Raw genomic sequence first — 25,420 nt, forward strand, 5'->3', positions numbered from 1 at the left:
ACCAGTTGTGATTTCTTTTTGTTTATTGTGTACCCTAGGCATGTTAGAAGCCTTTTCACAAATGCTAGATGCTGAAGAAGAAGGTCCTTGTTTTCTGCTTGAATGAGACAGTCGTCCAAGTAAGGATAGATTTGTATACTTCTTTGTCTGCAAAATGCAATTACTGGTGCCAGGCACTTTGTGAAGACCCTGGGCGCAGTAGATAAGCCAAAGGGCAGTGCAGAGAATTGGTAATGCATGAAACCAGCTTTGAAGTGGAGTTATCTTCTGCACGATTCCCTTATTGGGATATGCAGGTATGCCTCTTTTAAGTCTAGAGTCACTAGCCAAGCGTTCTTGCCCAGCATGGGCAGAAGCTGCTGCAAGGTTAGCATTTTGAATTTTGGTATGTCCAAGAATGTGTTCAAAATTGATAAATCCAGTATTGGGTGCCAGGCATCGTCTTTTCTGGGTACCAAGAACAGTCTTGAGTAAAACCCTTGTCCTTTTTCCTGTTCTGGCACTGGCTGAATAGCCCCTTATCCATGACGGACGTAACTTGTTTCTGTGCCTCTGCCCATTGGTTTTGTGGCAGATCTGGCCAACCATTTGGAACTGGTAGGGTATGGAAATGAAATCTGTATCCTTGGGATAGTATGTTAATACCCACTTGTCCTGGGTTATTATCTGCCAATTTTGAGCATGAAGTGCTAGTGTTCCCCCTAAGGGGGCTGCCAAGAGATAAGTGCTTGGTGATGGCAGAGGGATGTCATTGAGACTGTTTACTGTAGGGTTGCACTTTATTTCCTCCAGATTTGGAGGTAGAGGCACTCCATTGCTTTGACTTGTAAGAATCCTGTGATTGGTATCTAGAGCCCTTTGAGTGCCTGGATTTGACCCGTGAAGCTCTGTCAGACACAGGAAAGGACCAATTTTTTGTAGCCCAGTGTCTACTGAACCTTGGTGGCTGCACTTGTAAAAAAATCTTTTACAGTTTGCATAGACTTAGCTTTGTCTTCCATTTCCTTTAATACCTCTTCTGCCTCATTACCAAACAGAGTATCATGCTGTAAAGGTGCATCCAACAATTTAGCTTGAACATGATCAGGCAAATTTTGCTCCTTTAGCCAGGCGTGCCTTCTAATCACAGATCTAGCAACTGCATGAGGCCTCCAAGGAATCAAAACCACATTGCAAAGTATGCTTTCCAACTTGTTCTGCTGCATGCAATAATTCCTGTAATTCTTTATTTTCCACACATTCCGAAATCAACATCATTTTCTGTTTCAGTAATCCCATAACATGCTGTTGATATTTAAGCATATGAAACTGGCAGTTTAAGGACCTAATTGCCAAAGTTGCAAACATATAAACCTTCTTTCCCCATCTATCCACTGCCCTGGAATCTCTATCAGAGGGGGTAGGATTCTTAGCTGTTGAGGCCTTTACACCCTTGGGACCCTGTGAGATAGTTTCAGGGTCAGCAGCAGGGTTTTTGAATAAAAATGTGTGTGTACATGTGAACCCTGTAATATCTGTCTGGCTTGCTAGGAGCTGGAGGTAAGAAATCTGGAGTCATGCTTGATTCCGAAAACACGTCATCAACAATGTCTAATACAGGAGGTATGGCTAAAGGCCTATGCTGAGGGAGAAGAAGGAAATCCCTAAGCCTCTTTTTGATTCTGAGAAATCTTGACTCTCCCAATGAAAATGCTCCCTCAAAGTATGCAAGATTTCTCCAAAGGAATAATCTTCAGGAGGAGATGCAGATGGGATGAATTCCTCTGCATCTGAATCCTCACAGGGTGGTATAGAAAATTCCTGATCAGAACAGGAATCAGAAGAAATAGAAACCTGATCTGAAGATTCATAATCACTGTCTTGCCTAAGCCTCTTATCGGGGGGTGGGGGCGGTTGGGTACCCCTGATCAAGGTAATTAGGACTTCAGCCATTTTGATCATCTGCTTTTTAGGCATAGAGGCCTGAACACGTGGCTCATGCGTCGTTTTTTTAGTCTTAGAAGTTGCTTTTGTCTTTGGTTTTGAAGCTGGCGTCGGTTTTATATAGAAATGCTGAGGCCTGAAGACACCCTCAGAAGCCGGTGCCTGCTCAGCGGCTCTGGACCCATCCGAGGGAGAGACATCCGCGGGTACAATACTTTGAGAATCTTGTGGCGTACCAGACTCCACATGGGTCTTGGTAGAGGCCTGCGACTCGAAAGTAGCCAGCATCAGGGGCTGCGAAAGCACCTCACTGAGTACTGGCGACAGCAACTGGCTTATGGGAAGCTTCGTCGTCGGTTTTGGACCTCGACGGTCTGTCTCTGTCCTTTTCTTTGTGTTTTTTGTGAACTCCGGTAGTCGGATTGCTATCCAACGACATTTCAGGGTAGTTAAATCTGTTTCCAAAATATTTTGAAGCAAAGATATACCGACGCTTAATAGTGCGTTGGTTAAATCTAGCACAAAACCGACAGCAAGGCACGTTATAATCTGGGCCTAGGCAAGGAATACAGTACAAATGAAAATCCTTATGAGGTATTTGCTACCCACAAGTAATGCAATTATTAACTTTTACTGACATTGGTATGGAGCAAGAAAAAGTTTCCCCAATGGGGTACTTAGCTTTAATTGAAGACTTCGGTTCTGTAACTCGAATTCGAAAATTTCAGGAGTCGGACGACCAGCACTTGCGAACTGCTTCTGCTTCGGGCAACGCACGGCAAGAAAGACTAAAGAAAATGGCATCGGCTGCCTGTTTTATACCCCTGATGACCTGACGTCATGGAAGAGGAGACAGCAACCAACGCAGGACCCAAGACTTTGATATTCAGGCCGACTGAGGGCAACCTGCCAGCAGATTACCCAAATGTAATGACTGCAACAGTGAAACACAAAGAACATCTTGGAGAAAAAGATTTAGAAAAAACAGGTCTTTAACTGGTTTCACAGTTCATTCCTTCTTTGGCACCAGAAAGATTACTGCATAAAATCCTTTTCCTGCTTGTTCGGAGGGGGGAGGGGGTTCTATGACTCACACAGACAACATATGCTCCCAGAACTGAAGGAAACAGGGAAGACTGGCTTGTTGGATGAGGAAGAATCCTCTGAAATGGAGGACGGGACTCCCTCTGCCAGATGTATCCTTCATGAATTATTATCAGAACTTAATTGCCTTTGGTTATTTGACATTAGAGAGGAAAATGAAGACCTAGACTTTTTGAAAAGATTTATAGGGCTGCCAAACTGGGAAAATGCAACTATCTGAAAAGGCACATAATCAGTCTGCCTTTCTGAATTGTGCCTGGTTTTGGAAGCCTAACCACCAAACTTCTTTGAGCCTCCATGTCACTGCTTCTTGAAATTCTGTTTGCCTGCATCTTGTTGAGACTATTTATTTTGTAAAAAAAATAAATAAAAATTTGTAAATTCTTCAATCTGGAAGGAAAACTCCTGTTAAACTTATGGAAGGAAGGTTGAAAAATCTGTGTAATTCCTTGAATCAATTTCCCTCTTTGATTAAATCTTTAAGGATCTCAGCAGAAGATGGGCTGCACAACAACTCTCCATCTAAAACAGAATTGAAGATCCCAGCCTTGACAACCACCAATCTGTTTTGCGAACACAGCCAAGCAAATTCTCTTGTTAATGAATCAGTAGCAGCTGCCCTGCATACAGCATCAGCAGAGTCATAAGAGCACTTTAAGGACAAACACAAGTAGAGACTATTAAGAAATTTAGTGATGCCTGAAACTTTGAAGGTGAAATGACAGTTAACTTTCTCATTTTCAAAGACAACAGAAATTTAGATTTATGAGCCTGACAATTCAGAATTCCAAAAGCTAACAGTAGCAGAGGAATATACTTTCATCCAAAATCTGGACAGATTTTCCCATTTTCATCAGGAGGAATAGAATTAGCATTTAGAATGTTTGACAGCAGGAGGTTTTGCTAAAGTTACAACTACAGCATCTAATTTGGAATTACAAAATAAAAAATTGTGGATCTGGGAACCTTGTACAATTGGTCAGATTTTTTAGGGCAGGAGGCTAACGTGTCAAGTTTACTGAAGGCAGTCGAGAAAACATCCTATACAGCTGGTAGCACAGGAGGAATTGCTTCAGGCTGGGGAAAATCCAGCTGTAACAACTTATAACACTTTTGCTGTGATACTGGAATTCCACACTGCTCCACTGAAACATATCATTCCTTTTTTGTCTTAGATCAAATGGAGTGTGCAACTTTACAAGGAGATGTAAACATGCAGTTAGAAATCTACGTGTGATGGCAGTTTAGATTACTGGCCAACTTGTTTGCTGGCTTCACAGGTACTATTAATCTTATGTGAATTTTAAAATTAAAGGCAGCAGAACTATGAAGAGTTTGAATATAGTTAGTTTTAGAACATAGGACTTGGGTGCATGTTTTAAACCATGCTGTACTAAGAGTTGTTATTCCGAAGAAGTTTTTTGATTAAACAGAAATAAAAGAAAACTATTTTTCTGAATGGTGATTCCTTATTTGGAGTGTTATTACTTGTGGATTCTGTGGGTTTCACTCTAAAACTGTGGGAAGTGAATTTGTTACACAACCAGCTGCTTTCCTAGTAGCCTTAGTACTTTAATGCATTTGACATAATGACCAATTTAGTTTACTAAAAGGTGACCAAATGCAATATTTTACAGCCAAAAGTTTAGGCTTACTGAAAGAAAATTGTTTTTCACATCTGAGAGAAGTTGCATAAAAAAAAATAGCAATTTCTGTAAGACTCTACCCTTGCTAAAGCACATGTTAACCACAATTTTACATTAGGTAATGTCTGTGGGTACAGCTATTGATTTGGGGCAAACATTTTTGGAAATGTACATAGTTTTGTGTGTTTATACTAGCTTAAAAGGGGATCGAGGGTCTGAAAATGTATTTAGTTATTTGTGTGTTTTCAATTGAAGCAAAAAATCTTGGGCAAAAAAAAGTAACAAAAGTCCAAATGGAAATGAGAAGCAACTACATAAGAGAGCAGCCTACCAGACATCAATGTGTCCATGTCAGCTCCAAGTTTGAAATGTACATTCAAAACAGCTGTCATGTACAACAGGTGGGAGCAACAGCTAGCATAATGACTACTCTGTCCATATTATCATGGAAAGCAAGTAGCCTTACTGATGAACCAAGCAGAAATTTATTAGTGCAGAGGGTGTGAAGTTCACGCCTTGAACTATGTTATGCACCAAGTTCACGTAGTCTTCTTTTGGCTTTTCCAGGTTAGGGGTCGCCACAGCGGATCACCTGTCCGCTCATGATTGGCAGTGGAGTTTTTACGGTGTCGAGTTGCCAGCCTGGCACTCAACCTTCCACAGAAAGCACACACACGCACCCACTCACACTTGGGGCCAATTTTAGTGTGTCCAATCCACTTACAGCATGTCTTTGTGATGAAACCCACGCGACCACAGGAAGGACATGCAGACTCCGCACAGAAGGCACCCCAGCCAAGGATCGAACTGGAGAACCTCTTGCTGTGAGGCGGCAACGCTAACCGATGCACCACCGTGGCCGCCCTTTATGCACCTAGTTCACTAATAAAAACTTTAAAATATGTACTACAAAATAATAAAATAGTAAAATAACAGGTAGTCCACAGTTGAACTAAAAATGGAATACCCTTTACTTAAACACACAAACAAGTAATCCTAGTTTAGTATAATGAAAAGCATTAAAGACATTCATTATTTATACATGATCTGGTTATTTGGAGCAAAGCAGTGGTTATAGAGGGTGGTTCAAGGGATACCACAAACATTTCTTTTTGTAGCCTTATTAATAAACAGCACAGTACTGAATTATATTAAGAAGTGTAGGATACAAATAGCAGCAGCGACACTTCGATAGAAATAAGCATGTGAATTTGACAGAAAGGATTTCAGGATGGTTATTTAGCTGAGTATTAGGGACAAAGGAAAAGGAGAGCAATAATACTGAATTCTAGAGGAGCTGTAACTGATAGAAGAGGGGAAAAGACAATGGTAGATTTGTAGCAGTAAAGGGCTATTTGCAGGACAGGAGGATTATGCTGGCATGTATTTATATTCCATCAAAAATTGCTGTTACAGAACTTTAAAACTTGATTTGCAGTAGTGAGGACATACGATGGGGGACCTAGAAAGCAAAATATAAATACAAGATGGTATATTTCTGAAGAAATATACAAGACCATTTAGAATGGAAGATGTGAATTCAGTAGTAGGAAATCAGACAGAATTTACACATTATTCCCCAAGGTAAAAGTACTGCACAATAACTGGACTAGACTGGACAGAATTTAGATATCGCAGGAGCATGTATATTTAACTGAAAGTATCAACATACATCCTGTTACTGTTTAAGATCAAGCACCGATAAAAAGTAAGCTAAAAGATGCAGGGAAATGATGTGGAAATGAGACACTGTCTCTTTCCAACTTATTTGTTTAAGAGGAGGACAATTAAGGCTAGTGGAAATTACTTGATCTATATTAAAGAAGACAATGTTTTCATGATGCATAGCCAGTGAGTGGGATAAAATGGAATTTAAAATAAAGTAAGCTAAAAGATGCAGGGAAATGATGTGGAAATGAGACACTGTCTCTTTCCAACTTATTTGTTTAAGAGGAGGACAATTAAGGCTAGTGGAAATTACTTGATCTATATTAAAGAAGACAATGTTTTCATGATGCATAGCCAGTGAGTGGGATAAAATGGAATTTAAAATAGGGTAGAACTAGAAAGATACCACAAAGAAGTAATATGGATCATTTAGAGGGGCTGACAATGTTAAAAGTACTGCACAATAAGGGGAATCTGACAGAACAACAAGAGAAGCAACTGCAGAAAGCTGAAGGGAAAATAAGGGAGTATATGGATAATATTCATGAGTTTAGAAAAGCTGTTGTTAAGCAACCACTTTCAGATAACTCCACAGCACAAAAGCTTTTAGCACAATGACTTAGGCAACTGAAAGTAGAAAGGGTTGCTGCCAAATTTAGGGAGCTTGTGGCAAGAAGAAAGACCATATACAGGTATCACAGATATTTTGTAAAATTTGTACAAAGCAGAGAAATGTGGAAACCATAAAAAGGCACAAATGAAAATATTTGTGGAAGACCTAATTATGAAAATGTTAGAGGAAAATGAGGCTCAGCAATTAATAGTCAAAACATGAAATGATTAGATAAAAATAGTACTGTGTAATCAACAAACAGGGATATCTCCAGGAACAGATGGCATTCCTGTGGAAGTTTGGAAGTCTGGAGTGGAGGAATTGATAAAGATCTGGGTGATTTTTTAGCAATATTCAAAAATAGGTGGTGTGAGGGTACCAGCATCGTGGAAGAAAGCTATGGTAACTTTATTACCCAAACAGGGTAAACCCATTCAGACCCAGCTTCATACAGACTCACTTTAATTTTAAACCAAGATAATAAAGTTTTTTGTGTGTACACTAACAGAATGGCAAACGTATTATTAAAATTGAGAGATATGTATCAATGTGTTTTTGGAAGGTGCCAAAAACATGACAGCATTAATAAAATGATTTAGAAAGAAGTGCAGTGTAAGAAAATGTCTACGTTGTTGGTCGATCTTGATGCAGAGAAATCATCTGATGGAGTCAGCTGAGATTTTATGAGTAGGACAAGGATAGCATTTGGTTAGCATATCATTACCTGGTAGAATAATACGGTTAACTACGCAAATACTTGAAGGATCACAGCCAAAATTAAGGTGGGAGGGTTCCTCTCTGACTAGCTTTGTATAAATTTAGGAACTAAGCATGCGTGTCCTTTTTATTTGCTTACATTTAGAACCATTAGTAAAGAAAATAAGGGACATGCAAATGCAAGGATATAACTGGTAGTCATGAAAAGTTAGATTTACTTGGAATGATATTAACTTCTACTCAATGTTGCGTCTTTCGGCTTTTCCGGTTAGGGGTCGCCACAGCGGAACTCTGATCAGATAATGATTGGCAGAAGATTTTACGTGCCGAGTTGCCAGCCCTGACGCACAACCTTCAACGAAAGGTACGCCCCTTCACGCATGTCTACACACAGCAGACGCTTTAGCTGAGAATTGAACGGGACAACGTCTTGCTGTGAAGCGACAACGCTACCGCAGCACCACCACCGCAGTATTAACTTCTACTCAATAAATTCAGAAAAGGACACTTCAGTGTTGTGGAACATTTTACAACAGTGAAGTCTTTTCAGCCTTTGTTTTATCCTCACTTATTTTATATCTCGAAAAGACTTGAAATTGTCACAAAATGTTTCCATGCCTTTATTTTTTTATACAGGTCAAGTTTTTTTTTTTTTTATCAACCAGAGAAGTTGTGGACCATAATTAACTTGGAAGGGCAAGAATTAAGTATGACAAGGTGTTTTAGGATTACACGATTTGAAGGAATACTTTACAGCTTTGATTATTTTTAATCCCCCACCTACTTTTGGTTTTATATTGTTAGCTTTCAGTGAAATGAGATTCATAAATATAAAAGCTAAGTAAGTGAGGGGCTACGCCCCCCACACCCTCCAATGTTGTGGGTTGTGATCCCTACACCTCCCCTAACTATATATACTAACTCCAGGATCGCACTACAGTGGGGAAAAGGACATATATGTTTTATTTGCCCAACAGTACTTACATTCAGTGAAATGACTTTTCAGTGATTTAAGCTTTCAGCGATTTTTTTGAGGGTGAATTGAAATTCAGTGAAATGAGTTTTTGGTGAATCAAAATAGACCCATATATACGAGTCTACTTCTCTTTATCGAAGAAACACTTCTCCGAAAAAGAGAAGTAGACCCATACTTACGCAGAAGTGCACTTAACCAAAAGTGCACTTCCATGAAGAATGGTTCAACGAACCGTTAAGGAACACTGAGGCGCTGAAGCACACTACAGTGGGGAAAAGGGAATTTACCTGTTTTCCCATTGTAGTGCAATCTCGGAGTTGGTATGTTTAAGTAGGGGGTGTGGGGGGGCATTGTTTTGGTGTTCCTTAATTGTTCGTTGAACCGTTCTTTGCGAAAGTGCACTTTTGCATAAGTGTGAGTCTACTGTTCTTTGTTCGATGAAGTACAGTAGACCCATATATATATATATATATATATATATATATATACACACACACACACACACAAACATGAAGCAGCTAACTGATGAAACAGAGTGTCTACATGGCAAGACAGAAGCTACTGAGGAAACCAAACATCTGCAAAACAGCTGACGCAGACAGAACAGCATACAAATGGAAAAGAAGTTGACAAGACAAAAGTTGAGTATAAGGTTATAAACTGTTTTGGAAGGTGATAAGAAAATTTACCTGGTGTAATATATTTATTAATTTTGTTTGCCTGGGTAGTACACTGATCAATTTCAGGCACAGTCCAGGTGAATTGAGGTAATTACAGGGTGAAATACAAATCTGTAAAAACTCACAAAGGATAATGTGTAACATCTAAATGTAGAAAAGACAACAGGAGCATTATCTAGCAACTAAATAGTGCAGCTGGTACAGAGGCAACCCCCCACAAAGTATAAATATTAATATTTTGCATAGAGAGAACAAGATTATAATTGTACACACACAATTATCTATAAACTGCAACGTAAATTATACAGGCAATAGAACATATATGCGCATTAGGTACAGATGACCAAATAGGCTAGACAGACTAGCAGAGTAGAGGGTGGTAAGAACAGTGCCAAAATTATTGCAGTGGTTAGGCTTTGCAGTCTGCCTGAAAGCAGTAGTGTTGGGCTTGTTTTTGGAGGTACTTGTTTAATTAGGGCTCAATTTTGGAGCCAGAGGAGAGGTCTTTTAGATGAGGAGATAAAGATTCCCTATATATTAGAGGCTAGGCCTGGAAATTCATGGCTGGAACATTATATCTTGGTGCTTGGATTTCTTAAGCTGTAGAATGAGGTTTCTGTAGTAAGCCTTGCAGCAAGAGGAGAGTAAGTTTAAAAATGGTGGAGCTTGAAGAGAATAAGTAATAAGTGACCAGGTCTTTGGTTTTACTGGCAACCATTCAATTTTGTTGAGAGCAAAGCAATGGTGCGCTTGGGGAGGTTTGCAGTGAACCTGCATTTTGTGTTTGAAATCGTCTATCATAAGTGTACAAAAGTTCTTGCAGGAGGCTCATGTTGGGCAAAAAACACCTTTGCTGACATGTATTCTGGCCATTTTGGAAAGGGTAGGGAAACATTTTCTGGTTCAGAAAAGTAAGGAGTCTGGTCAATCGAGACACCTAGATATTTGACAGTTGAACGTGTTTCTACAGGCATGTTACCGTTGTCCTTGATATTCAGGATTGATGGAACATTATCAATTTGTGGTAAATGCCACAAAATACACTTTTTGTTTTACTGGTGCTGACAAGTTATTTATGGTTCATTAATCAATTATTTATTTTCTTTATCTTCTGTAAAAGGACTGCTTCTTTTCTGTCTCTAATCACCCTCATTTATGTTTGGCTCAGACATTGTTTTATACAATACTTACAAGTTATCCGGCTACAGACAGAAAAATGACTAAACTGAAGGCCTTTGTTTACTGTTTTCTTTTGTACAGTTCAACACGAATAGAGAGTCCCCTCCCCGCACTACTGCAGAGGTGTTAAAACTGTCACTGCACTGAGACCCTTGTAAAATCAATTCCTCTTAGACTACAAAAAAAACACTAAACAAAGGCCTGCAATTGAGTTACTTTTCTGGCTGTAGCTGGATAACGTCTAAGTATAAAATTCCTGTCCCAGAGACTTCCCATACTCTGGAACAAGCTACCCATCTATGACAAGCAAAGTTCCTCATAAGCACTCTTCAAGAAAAATTTGATGAGTGGATGGGAAATTGGAAATACACCCCGGTGATCACTTCTGTGGCTCTGCTCGACAGTGGCACAGGAAAATAACTTTCTTGGGTGGTGTAAGCCAGGGAACCTTGTTGGCTAGGCTTACTTAGGCCCTTGGGCTGATAGCCTAGTACCTACCTATGAACCTATAGTGTACCACAAGGTCTGAGCAAAACATAAATGAGGATGATTAGAGACAGAAAAGAAGCAGTCCTTTTATAGAAGATAAAAAAATAAATAAATTCACAGTGACTCTCACAAATCCCATTATATGCCAATGGCATGGGAATTCAAAGTTATTTCCTTATGTCTGGCATGAGTCATACAAAGCATTATGGGAAAGAGAAAGGGTTGAGGGAGAACAAGATCATGTTGATGCATCAAGCCCCATTGGTAGCCATGTTGTGGAAACAGGCTAAAATTACAAATAAAGCACTTGAGCAATTTTGAGGTGTTGAAACAGGTCAGGAAAGAAAGACGGAGTGAAGAAAAACAGATTTCTTTTAGTTCTAGGATGGAGTTTTCCTTTAAAAGAGGGACAGATTTCTCTGGGTCTTTTGGGTGCATAAGAACATTTTCAAGTACCCACTGTGTCCATTTTAGTTACTAATGTACATATGCGGAAACTTAGTGCAAAAATGAATACAGTTCGATAATCTATGCATGGCAGACTGTAAACCATATATACACCAAAGTGTTATGGAACAAACAGAAATGAGAGAGAGACTTGTGCAGACTATGTTTAACTGTTTATGTAATGGGTATCTGCCTTCAGTAAATTAAAAATAGCCTAGCTTTGATTATGCGGTTAATTAAATGCAACTATGTTATTGTTTCTTGATGCTGATACATGCCTACTCCCAAATTTAAGCAAACTTGCTAATGAGAATTTTCATAGCTGCCTTTTTTATTTTAATACTAACATAAATACAATGACTGTGAAGGGTACGTAACAATGACTGTGAAGGGTACGTAACGATAAGTACTACTTGTAAATTTAAATATGAAGAAATGTTAGCCTTATTAACAGACAAACGTACAATGAAAAAATAAAAATACAGGAGACTTGTACAGATTGTAGAAGGAAGATGTCTTTTTCATACATAAATTATGGCCAGTGTTTGAACCTACAGTACCAAACGGTATCTATGTTCACAGTTTCTTGATGATGATGTATGCCTATGCCCAAATTTATGAGAAACTGTTGTAATTTACTTAGGACTGGTACAGAAAGCCTGCACTGTTTGTCTACATGAAACAAGTACTTTGTTTTTGAAATTTATGCTGAATACTACCTGCAAAATATTCAAAGCATTATACAGGCATAGTTTCCTTTTTTACCTTGAATGTACAGCAGCTTAAGGAGTACAATTACAACTGCAACAATTTGAAAATGTGACAGATGAAAGTTGGATAGCGATGAACTAAAGGGCAAATAATGTCTTGCAGGCACAAGGGTGCTAGTCACATAGTTCAGGGAGAAAGAACAAGGCATTAAATCAGCTAATAACTAAGGTGCCCCTTACTCAGAGGAATTCAATTCCATTGTTTAGTGAATGGTTTCACTTAACCCTGATGGACTAGCAAGGTAGTACAGTGAATTCTAGCATCCTGGCTGAACTGCACATCTATTTTGAAAGCTTATACCAGTAGTGTTTACGGGACCTTACTGATGAGATGCAATGTTTATGAAGAGGACAGAAATCCACCTCTGAATGAGAAGAGAGGAGGAAAGAAAGCAAATATGACTGTCCCTCTCCATAAAAAGACCAGGCAAGGAGATTCATGTTTTCTGGATAGCAAACAAGCAGTGTCTCCTAACTCTGAAAGACTTCCTCTACAATGGAACCAAGAATCTCTGCTCCAGACGTCTGCAACTTAGCTCAGCAAGTTTGCCACAATGTTCTGAAATCTTAGTGGGGATTAAGCTGCTGGGTGCAACAGTTCTGCTGATGGGCTCTATCAAAGCTTTTAAAAAGAAAGAAAGATTGGGTACCCTCTTATTTGCTAATGCATCGTTACTAAAAAAAAAAAAAAAAAAAAGTTGTGTCTTACCATAACATTCCATCTGTGTTTTCGATCTTCACGAATCCTTGACGGTGGGCTCGGTTCCGAGCCTTGGAGCCAACTCGGCCATTATTCCAGCTCGCACCTTCCAAAAACTCTCGAGTTAAGCTCTACCCATAATGCTTCTCACCAAATAACCCCAGAATGAGTTTGCAAACAATAGTGACATACAAGAAATAGACCAGAGGCCATATCTGTGTCTCTATCAAAAAGCTAATCTTTGGGAAGATGTGATCTACAGCAGGATGAGGTTGGGGGTGTGTCACGAATTAGTGAAGATTGACAACACAGATGGAATGTTATAGTAAGACATAACTTCTTTACCTGATGTTGTCAATCTTCACGTAATCCTTGACTGTGGGACAGAGTCCCTAGCTACCTGAATCTTGGGAGGTCTCAGGGAAGAATATTCCCGAGCACCATCAAACCAAATGAAGTACGTCCCCTAGAGATCAGGTCTATCTTGTAATGCATTAATGCGCAATAAACGGATGAGGAAATGCCCATGTTGCTGCTGCACAAATATCATCTAAAGAAGCTCTGGCATGAAAAACCATAGAAGCTGCTATTATTCTGGTTGAATGGCCTTTTACAGGTTCTGGAAGGTGTACTCCCTTTTTGTTACAGACAAAGGAAATACAGTCTCTAAATCATTTAGCCAGAGTAACTTTAGAGACTGGGCTTCCCAATTTCACTGAAGAAAAGGAAATAAATAGCTAATTGGGTTTTCTGAATTCCCTTGTTCTGTGAAGACAGAAACATAGCTGTCTGTGCACATCTAATAAGTGCAGACAGCACTCCCCTTTATTGCAGTAGTTAGTAAAAAAGACTGGGAGTTGAATAGTCTAACTGATATTTGACTTTGAGACAATCTTTGGTAGGAAGGAGAGATTTGTTCGTAGAGAGACCCTGTCCTTATGAAAGATTACATAAGTAAATTTGCAGGAGAAGGCTTGGAGTTCAGATATTTTTCTAGCAGAAGTGATAGCTATCAATAAAGTTTTCTATGACAAAGTACAAGATTCAAGTCCCATGGAGGTCTGAGCATCAAGGTTCCTTTCAAAAAGGCTCTGCAAAGTTTATGGGACATAAGTGATGAACCATTTAAACCAATATGAAAATTAGAGATCGTAGCAAGACATACTTGAATAGTAGAGGCTGATGCTCCTATTTCATAGAGTAAACTCAAAATCTCCAGAACTCTATCAATAGGTGCAAAATATGGGTCAAGACTACGGTCTGATGACCACTTAGAAAACTTTAGCCACTTGCTGAGGTACAATTTTCTTGTCATACATTTGTGGCGGGCTAAAATGATACACTGGACCGGGGGGTGGGGGTGGTGAAATGACTGGCAATCATAGGAACTGGAGAAGCGATGCAGTGAGCTTCAGATGCTGGAGATTCCGATGAACCAGCCCTTGTGGGTGGGACAACAGGTCTGGAGTTGGGTCTAGTATCCAGGGTTTCCAAAGCAGATGAGGCCACAGGAAGGGAAACCAGACCTCTCAAGCCCAGAATGGGGCGATGAGGATTATTCTGTTCTCTGACCTGTTGGTTTTCCTTAGAAAGTGGTATATTAGAGGAAATGGAGTAAAGGTGTACAATAGATCCAATGGCCAATCGTGAAGAGGAGCATCTCATCACTCCCCCGGGGGGTGGGGTGGGGTGGAGTGGAATTAGGGCAAAGTAACTGCTGCACTTGTTCAGAGGGGAGGTGAACAGGTCGCAGCAAGGTTGGCCCCAGTGGCTGAATATCTTTTCTGCCATCGCTAGATTCAAGATACCACTTGTGAGGCATGAGGACAGTTCTGCTCAAATTGTCCGTGATCACGTTGGAGCTCCCTGGAACGTGCATTGCTACTAGAAAGCAGTTGGATAATATTGTCTAATGCCAGACTCTGAGCGATTCTCGACAAAGAGGGTAAGATCTGGTTACCCTTGCTTGTTGATGTACCACTACTGACACATTGTCGGACTCTCAAATGATCCCACGGGGAGAGTTTCTTGAAATGCCTGCAACACTAAGAGCACTGCCCTCATCTCTAGAACATTGATATGCAAACTGGCCTCCAGCTGGGATCAAGTGCTTTGGACCGTCTTTCCCAGATAATGTCCCCCCACCCTATCCTGGACGTGTCCGTGGTGACTATGGCTTGGGGATGAGGAAGTACAAAGGGGTGGCCCGACAGGATTTCATTGGAGTGAAGCCACCAACTCAGGTCTTATTTGCGACGACTGGTGATCATAATCAGATGGGACACTGTCTGATTCAGAAAGGATCATTGAGATGCTAGGAACCACTGAAGGATTTGCATGTGGTATCTCGCCAGATGGACTAGAGTGGGAGAGGCTTCCATTGATCCTAGAGTATGTAGAAGGGGCGCACGGAGACTTTCTTGCTGCGAATGATCTGGCTGACTTGTGATCTTATCCTCTGTAGTTTTTCTAAGGGAAGAGATGCAATTCCACAGACTGTATCGAGCATAGCTCCAATGAATTCCAACTGTTGAGATGGTTCTAAACAGGACTTTTCATAATTTACAGTGATTCCTAAGTCCAAACAAAGGAGAAGAGTATAATCTTGTGCCTTTACGAGTTGACGCCTGGTGAGTATAATCTTGTGCCTTTACGAGTTGACGCCTGGTGGGACCGGTAAGGAGCCAGTTGTCTAGATATGGAAACATTCAGAATACTAGCAGTCTGAGGTGAGCTGCTACTACTGCCATACATTTGGTGAACACCCTGGGTGCCATGGTAAAACTAAAGGGCAGTGCACTGAACTGATAATGCCTGGCTCCCAGCCAGAAGCACAGAAACTTTCTGGACTGCTTAGCCATTTTTATAAGGTGATAAGCATTCCGAAGATCTATTGAGCAAATCCATTCGTCTTTTTCCAGGAACAGAAGTACAGACTGAACAGAGACCATCCGGACTTTGGTTTGCTGAACTGATTTGTTCAAATTACTAAAATTCAAAATTGGTCTCCAGTCCCTGTTTTTTTTTTGGCACTACAAAGAATCTTGAATAAATCCCGGATCCTCTCTGGTCTGGTCTGATGGGACTGTTTGGATGACTCATTTGTTGAATAGTTTTCGAATTTCTAAGACAGCTGCATCCCTGTGACTGGGTGGAATTGTCTAGGATCTTTCTTGGTCTTTCTGGGTCTCTTAAAAAGGGGATTTCTGTAACCTTTAGTTATAATTCTCTGCACCCAACTGTCCATTGTTATCCTTAGCCAAGCAGATTGGTGCAGAGATAATCACCCCTGACTGCCTCCAAAGGAAGGCAATTGGGCCTGCTTTCAGGAGAGCTGATAGGAATTACCAGGGAAGGAATCCCTGGAACCCTGATTCTGCAGGCCACTTCTGCCTCTGGCGAGGCATCTTCCATTGTTATTCCCCCTCTGCCCCGGGGAAAGTCATTGCCATGCGAATCTTGGAAAGACCCTTGGGATTTTTTGAACCGTAGCCTACCACTCCTTTGGTTCCTGGAATAAGGACGTTGAGGAGTGTAAAAGTGAATGCCAATGGCAGAAAGGGTCTTCCCATCTTTCTCACATTTCACTAGAGTGTCCTTAACTTTGGGTCCAAACAGGGATGTTCCATCAAATGGAGCATTGACGACAGAAGACTTGAATGGCTCTTCAAAATCACATAAGTTCATCCAGGCGTGTCTCCTGATGGCTACTCCTGAACCCGCTGTCCTTGTTCCTTCGGCAGCATGTCCAATTAACCTCATGGACAAGTTCAAAATGGATTCTAGGGTGGCAAGCTGAGAAGCCACTTTGTCTTGAACTCCTTCAGCTACTGCTCCTGCCAGAGTGTCTGACAGTTCTTTAATCAGATCTCTTTGAAGTCTGGTAAAATGTGCCATGTAATCCAAAAACCTGAGAGCAAAGGTTGATGAGGGATATATGCGCTTTCTAAACCTATTCATAGTCCTAGACTCTTTGTTAGGAGGATGAATAGTGGGATTTTCGTCAGCAGGTTCCTTCTTAGTGGCTGCTGCTACCACCATGGTGTCCACAGGAATTCCCTTGGCCCAGTGTTGGTGATCTTGAGGAGCTGAAAGGATAAGGTCTGGTCTCTTTGGAATTGGCTCAACAGAGTCAGGTATCTTCCAGGCATGCTGAGCAATCAACTTGAGGTCGTCAGTGGGAGGAGAGATCCGAGAGGTAGAGGACTGGGCATAAAAAGCCTCTAGGTATACAGACTCCTCTGAGGAAGGCTGGAGGGACGTCCAGCCACCCCTCTGTTTAAGGATCTCCAGGATGTCCCCGAAGGAAACATCTTCATGGGGTGACTTAGGGGAACCCTTCCCCTCATTAAAATCGGTATCTTCTGTGTAGGACTCTTTCGGGGAGTCCAACTGCTTCCTCTTACACTTGCTCTTCAAAGGTACCTCTTCAGTGGGCTGCTCCCGAGAATCAAAGAAGTCATAACCCACTATGGTTTGATCTTGAGCCTTTTGTACCCTCTATCCCAGGGAAGAGACTGGTGGAAGCTCCAGTCGGGGGGTGGCAAGACATTTGATCCAACAGGAGAGCCACAGACTGTTTGTCCACAATAGACAAGGCCCTCTCCATAGCCTGGAAGGCAAGCCTCCCTGTAGAGGGGTGGGAGCGCGGAACCAAAACAGACTCTTTCAGAACCGTGGTCAAACCCCGCACCAAGGAGGCCGCCTCCGAAGCCAGAGTTGAGCTTACATATGCCGAAGCGCCAAGGGGCATGGAGGGCTCTGAAAGGATCGAAGTCGAATCCTGACCCTCTGACCCAGCAATAAAGCCCAGACCCCAGGAGGTTTCCAGATCCAGCAAACCTGAAGAACTCAAGGTAGCTATCTGTGCTGGAGATGTAGAACTGACTGGCACCGAAACAGTCAAAGCTGGGAAGGTCGGTACCTAGGGCTCCTAAAGCTCTGCTGGAGTTGAAGGAGAAATAAAGGCTGGAATGGAGGAAGGCAGGGTTCCAGAGCCAACAGTGCTAGGAACAGTGAAAGAAGGCAATCCCCTCGTTGCAAGGATCTGATCCACCAGTCTCATGATATCAGATTCGGTTAAACTCTTGGTAGATCAGACCAGAGACTGAGGGAGATCTGGGTGGACATTTCTCCAAAAAGGGACTGGGTGGACGATCCACTAAAGGTGAATATGTACTGTGTGGCAAACTTTAAAATGAAAACTCCTTTGGTTCTGAAGAAGGAGAAGATGATACCATAACTGATATCTGTTTCAAAGTAATAGTTGCAGAAACAGGCACTAAAGGCATTGGCGCCGATGAAGTCGCTTTAGAAACAGGTACTGATAGTACCAAGGATTGAGTCACTTGACCCCCCTCCAGTTCTGAAGAAGCTCTAGGAACTGTGGGAGCCTTGGTCATTTTACATGGAGGTTCCAAAGAATGTGTCAGAACCGAATTACTTCTTTTCTTTGTCTTACTTGAGGAAGTAGGTAAACGTGCCTCTGTTTTGGGACCAAATAAGGTCTCTTCAAAGTCTGATTTAAAAAGACCCTTCAGAATAAGTTTACTTCTGAGGTCAATTACAGATCTATGGCTGTTGTAATTTACTGTTGTAATTCCTAAACAACAGACACACAGAGTGTGTCCGTCCGAATTAGGGAGCTTCCTGTCACATTTTTGGCACCTTTTAAAGCCAGAAGTGCCTTTAACAGGCTTGTCCACCATGACTAAAGACGACCACACTCACGCACACATGCAACGAGGAAGGAGAATAAAATGCTAGAAAGGGTAATGGGAAAAGTACCAAAGATGGTGCGAGAGAAATTACCTAAACGGTAGACAGGAGAGAAAGATCTCTCTCACACACACACACACACACACACACACACACACACACACACACACACACACACACACACACAAGATAAACTATATAATATAGGAGCGGGTAAAAGAAATAAGAGATAAGTAAATTTTAGAAAAGAAAAAGGTCAAACTTGCAATTTAACAAGGTTATTACTGTCGCTCACACTGTGAAGCGGCAAACGAGATCTGAGATTATTTTGTGAGGAGCATTATGGGTAAAGCTTAGCTCGAGAGTTTTTGGAAGAGGCGAGCTGGAATAACAACAGAGTTGGTTCCGAAGCTCTGAACCGAGCCCACAGTCATGGATTACGTGAAGACTGACAACATCAGATCATTTCTTCTTAGCAATGGAAAAAAAAAATAACAGAGAAATTATTTTAAGAAATTTCCAAAGCTACAGCACTTGTGTGAAAAGTCAGTTTAATGCAGAAACCAGACTTCACGTTCACACAGAAGGACCATGAAGAGAACTCTTTTACTGGTCTGACTAGTGATACAAGCTAGATAAGACAAACTGGATAGATATGCCACCACCTCAGCTTCCTCCTGAATGGGATGCAGAGGACGATCCCAAGATCCACTGCACTTGAGTGTTTATAACAGTGACTATCGGGATTTCATTAGAGGACCTGCATGAAGACCCTGATCAGAGCAAATGTTCCAACAGATGCAGCTATGAGATACAAGAGTCTAAGAACCTCTCTGATTTAACACTGTCAACATCACTATGCAAATATGGCTGGATCCATTCTTGTTAAAGGTAAATCAATTTCTGCAATAAGATGATGACGAGGACTAGGAACGATACTATCTCAACAGCAGAAAAACACAACCTTAGCTCAATCTTCGGGATTCCTAGGTTGTAAAACTGGTCTAACTTTTCAAAGCTGTTGTCCATGCAAGAGAATAAGTTATTCCTCTCTTTGACATGGCAACAGTTACAGAGTCTAAAATCCACAGCAAAGACTGGTGACTCAGTATGTGCACTGCAATACCACATACTGAAATGTTAGTCTCAAGAAGCTAAAGTTTTTTTTGCTTGTTGGAAGAATCAGACTGAATGTGAATGTATGCATTATGCAAACAATGGTGAAGATCTTGAACTTCTTAGTATGACAATGACTTAAGCTCCTTCAGGGTCCTAACAGAAGGAAAGTCTGTGTGTGTCTGTGTTTGTAAAACATTCTGTACTATACACACATGAAAGAAAAGTAAGGACTTCCTGATGAAGGCAGGATCATTGTCCTTCAGACACTGATGTATATGGATTGGCAAAATCAGGAATGGCAAGAAAGTATAGCCATACTTCAACATTTGTAAGACTACAGAATGCAATCTAATATAAACTCTCTGAATTGAAGGAGAACCTGTCTATAACCAAATCAGCCAGTGAAAGCAAAATTATCTGGCATACATAACAACTGACAGCTCAAACAAGTTGACAGCTTGGACTTTCTTTTCTGAAAGGAAGCATGGTAGTCAACTTCTAGGTCTACTGTCATTACTTCATGGTGCTTCAGAATCTGGGAAAAGGCTGGCTATGTTGTCTCTTTTGAAACTTCTTTCCAGTGAATGTCTCAGCACTGGAAAACTGGACAGAGTTGTTATAATCAGGAGTAGAATGATGGTCTTGTCCAAGTTTACGTTCAATAGTATTAGTATTACCCAGGGTTTCCCTTAAAAAGAGGCTACACTAGCTTAGTGGGACTAACCCAGTTAACAAAGGATTAATAAATAAAATAAATAAAGCATGCTGTCAAATGAATTTAATCTGTTATGTTAGAAGAACAATGTAAAGCAGCCACTACGACAGCATACTTGAAGTGGGAAAATAAACTGATTTTTGTTCCTTGAATGCAGAAAACACACAAGTATAAACATAACATACATAACCAAAACAAATCACAAAAATTAAACAGCAATTACATACATATCAAAAATAATTACTGTAAAAATGCCTGGAAACAGATTAACCATTATAAATAAAAATTTACATACATTTAAAATGTACATATATCATTAATGCATGGTAAGAACATATTTATATCCACACTAGATTAAAAATTTTAACAGAAAAGCCCATAAATTAAAGGCACATAAATGTTTGCCTTGATGATTGGATGGGTACACAAATTATACTAGGGTTATCTTGTATGGTCCTGTTGGATTTGGGAGGCGGACAATATTAACATCAGAGTGACTCCTCCAGGTGAATCTGCAGTTATGTCCTACTGACGTCTCTACGCGTCAAATATTGCTTGTTCATATTTGCATCAATAATTCCAAAACCATGCTATGCACAAGGTTCTAAAAGATTTCATCTTAAAACTTACACAATGGCAAACTCAACTGCATTAACATCTGACCTCTGTCTAGTGCAAGTAAACAGATATTAACAGTTGTTTTTATGACAATTTATCTTCTTATAATTTTCACATTCTTCTAAATATTTCAACAACTATGTAACATATACATAACTCCTTAGCCTCATATGAAAGCTGTCAGCTAGATGAATAAAAGTCTGCCAGCAGTACATGTGTAACTGGAGTGGTTGCTGAGATATTGCAAATTGTTATTTAATACTGTTGAAACATGGTTCTCAAAACGGTTCCTCCTACTTAATGCCAAAAAAACTAAACTTCTCCTTTTCACCCCCACCTCTCGTACCACCCCTTTACATTTCTCCATCTCCTCCAACACTAACACTATCATCTCACCTGACTTTACTACAAAACTGCTAGGTATAACTATCGACAACAATCTCTCCTTCGATCAACACATTAATTACACCATCAAATTAGTTAACAGAAAAATAGGATCCCTATATAGAATTAAACCTTTTCTAACCCCAGCAACTAGAACCAAAATAGCCCAATCCCATCTCTTATCTTCACTTCTATATGCCTCCTCTATTTATACCAATCTTAAAAAAAGCAATCTAGCTAAATTAACAACCTGCTACAATAATATTGCCCGCTTTGCCACTGGTAACCCCTTCAGAACCCACCATTGTCTAAACCTAAAACTTCTAGGCTGGCTTGAATTCCAAAACTACTTGATTATCCCTCAACTCTCTATTGCTCATAGTATACTTTATCAACCTGACCACACACCAATACTTTCTCAACTGATAATCCCCTATAACAATCTCAACTCCCTACGCTCTTCTCACAAACTAATGGCCAAAGCAATTAAGTCAAACAACTTTGCCGGTGACTGTCTTTTCACTAATACAGTAGGTAGAAACTGGAATCTTCTTCCTTGTGACATAACTCTGACTACATCTTTGCCTCTTTTCAAACAGAAAATTAAACTGTACTTCCAAAACCACTGGCTCTGTTCCTGCAGTACACCTGACTAATTTATCTTATTTATTACTCTCTTACTCCTCTACTCCTTTCCTCTCCACTCCAACTCCTGTTTCTGATCCTACCACTATTAGAACTATAAGTATTATACTTTCTCTGTAAATTTGTTGAAATTGAAGAATAGTACCTTTCTTATTTTATTTTTGAGAAAACTTGTTACATTACTGTTGAATATCTCTCTTGCAGTGTTTTAATGATGTATTTTTTTTGAGCAAATTTATTTCTTATGAAATGTACTAGTAGATAGTGGAGCTTTTCTCCTCGGGCCTCTGCTGAAAATGGACTTGTTATCCAGCCAGACTAGCCCGGTCAACAAATGTAAAATAAATAAAATAAAATAAATAAAATATTACAAATATAATAGTTACTGTGTTTACTGTGACTTATAAAACTTAGTTTAAGACCTACAATCTAAAGAATACTACCACTATAAAAAAGTATGTGCTGAAGAGTTCCTATTGATACTTCGTTCATAACCCCTGTTATTTCAGAGATATGAACATTTGTTTGAAACGTGAAAACTTAATTTGATTCTGTCTAAAGGCTTAGGCTCCACCCATTGGAAGTTACTGTGCAAACTTTCTGAGCTCCATTGGAATGAAAGAGTTAAGTACTCATAAAGGGTGGCAAGAACTTTAGGTCTGTTTACTTCAAAATGTATATGGCTGGATCTCTTAGTGTGATCTCTGGCCTTGTATGTTTCCTGTTTACAGCACAATCACACGACTAAAACAATCTGTGAACTGATAAAACCATTTGCTTTTGTTCATTTTCTTTTTGAAATGCTCTTACTAGATATGATGAAGCATGTTGAAACACTACAGCACAGTGGAAACAAATGAACAAGACACCAAAGAAGACCGTCCTCAATTCCACCAATGAAGACCGACTCACTTAACTTGGTCACTTATGTGTGGCAATGAGAAGCATAACTGGTTACATGTAGTAATAGGTAGACATGGCCATCTCAAAGTGGACATAATGGATTTTTTTCCCCCAAAGGTCTAACTTATAAGACTCATTTTGAGAGAGCAGACCATAAAAATGATTAGAGATCTTCTGCCTCAACAAATACTGTGTGTTTAAAGAAAGTGTAGTCTTATGGTGGCTGACCTCTTGTCTGCCTTCCAAACAAAAACAAGAACCCCTCGCAAGGCAACTGCCAAGCAAACTTTAAGGCATTCCTTATCAAAGGTAACAATGTAACCATTTGAGACTGGAGCACCCGAAGGTTATACACTCCAGATTTCTCGTCTGAATGGTCTTGGATCAAATTTTTATCACTAATTAGGAAAAACATATTAGCAAACAGACAGATGGAAGCAGACATCCATCAAATACCCCCAATACTGCAAAGCTACTCATCAAAACTAAAACAAAAGAAACACTGAAAAGTACTTGTGGTTTACAGTTAAACAAAAATAGCACACCTACCAACTGTAAAACAAAGTCCTAACAGCAAAATCTACTACACACTCCAAACAGCTATGAAACTTACATACAAAATAAGAGTCTATGTGAGGGTGTCTGTTTCTTCACAACCCTAAACTCCATGGTAGCACAACTGTGACCAAAGTGATAACATGCAGCATACAACATGAACTTATATAATTAACAAAGCAGTCTTTCCAAGTAAATGTTCAGCTAACTGAAAAACTGACTAAAAGAAATACTCCTGGATCATATCCATGGATACCTACCTTGCTTCATTAGCCTAAGAACCTAAAACAATCATTAAATGGATGGGATCTCAGGAAAGGGAACCTCAGAAACTTGTGGTAGCCCTCCAGAATCTGGGGAAGTATATGAAAATGGGGAAGGAAAGGATATCTCAGCTGATGTTTTCCTTCAGCTTCACCCTAAGATCCTGATGAGGAGTGAAAGTCATTCCTTCTCTTTAGTGGAATCCAGAATGTGAAAAAAGTTTCTGATGGAAACTGACACTAAGCAGGTTTGCTTGTTATTGTCCCAGAAAGTATGGATATTGACAAAGATGATCACTTAGCTTGGTGATGACCACAGAGTATGGCAAATAAGTGCTCACAGAAGGTTTTATGGTGTGTCCATTAGCATAAAATCTATAACTATATGGATTAATACAACCTTCAGTGAAAAAGAAGGAAATCAGGATTTCCCAATAAACAGAAGCAGAACTCACTGCAAAAAAGTAAGTCTATAAGCTGGTTAAAGAGCTACTTCTTGCATGCCAGTGCTGGATTCCCTCAACTTCCATTTACTTACACAGTCATTTAATCAGACAGTTCTCCCGGGTTGCCCTGAAAATGGAACCAGCGTCCAGCAGACTTACATAATTGACAAATAAAACTAATAAAATAAAGATTGGATGACAATGACTTCAAATGATTACATGACTCTCCCAACAGTGACTAGACTGAAGAAAACTGAAATTGGGGAGGGGTCACTTGCAAACTAGATAAAGGCTGCAGGAAGGCCTATGGTCTTTTCCTTGAAAGGCGAAGTAAAATGTGAAACAAGAGAATGTCCATACTTATCATCCATTTCATGGAATGAAGACTGACAATTAGAAAATGAAAAAGGAAAAAGGTCTGCTCCTAGCAAAAGACTTACAGTCTTTCTGATATTTGGGAAGACTTGCTCTCTCAACAATATTCAATCTCACCTCTTTTTTACACCAGAAGATGAATAGGATTTTTTATTCTTTCTTTCTCCATTAAATATTTCAAAGCTATGTGATGGTAAAATAATGGGTGTCTTACTAAAATCCTGATGATAAATGTTGGATTAAAACAGACGGTCAGGGATCAAGCAGTGGGAATGATCAAATAACTGCTCTGCTTAGAATGCCTATGACTGAAAGCGCAAGAAAGAACACACCTAAAAAAAGTTTCTTTAACTCAAAGAACCTCCTACCAAATTGCTAAATAATGAACTGCATAAAGTTCTATTTTGAGCAGATGAAATGAAGGATCTAGACCTCCTACAAATATTGTCCAGGTGGTGAGATCTGGAAAGCAAGCTAAACTTCTTGAAAAATGGGTGCCACTTTAAAGCTTGATGGCCGAAATCAAATAGAGGAACTGACAGTGGATGAAACTGACAAAGAAAAGAAATGTTTTGGACTTTTTCTTGACCTGATTTGTTTAAACTGTCAAAACCATTGACTAGTAGATAGTAATGGGAATGAACTGTCTGCAGAATTTTGTTTCGCTTAATATGCAATTCTGGCATTGACAAAAGGAACAGCTGGTATAGCAGTTGTACCTTTTGAATTAACACTGTTAAAATCAACAACATATTAGTAAATGGAAC

The 25,420-nt window shown here is 40.0% G+C and overlaps 1 protein-coding gene across 1 annotated transcript in view; it reads right to left on the reverse strand.

Moving 5' to 3' along the window:
* Positions 1-25,420, reverse strand: part of LOC122816707 (transformation/transcription domain associated protein) — a gene marked incomplete in the record, with an annotated part of 2,794,447 nt that overhangs the window by 646,684 nt on the left and 2,122,343 nt on the right.

Source organism: Protopterus annectens, chromosome 12.part0 (assembly GCF_019279795.1).
Source record: "Protopterus annectens isolate FY-2018-M chromosome 12.part0, PAN1.0, whole genome shotgun sequence".
Taxonomy (NCBI): Eukaryota; Metazoa; Chordata; order Ceratodontiformes; family Protopteridae; genus Protopterus; species Protopterus annectens.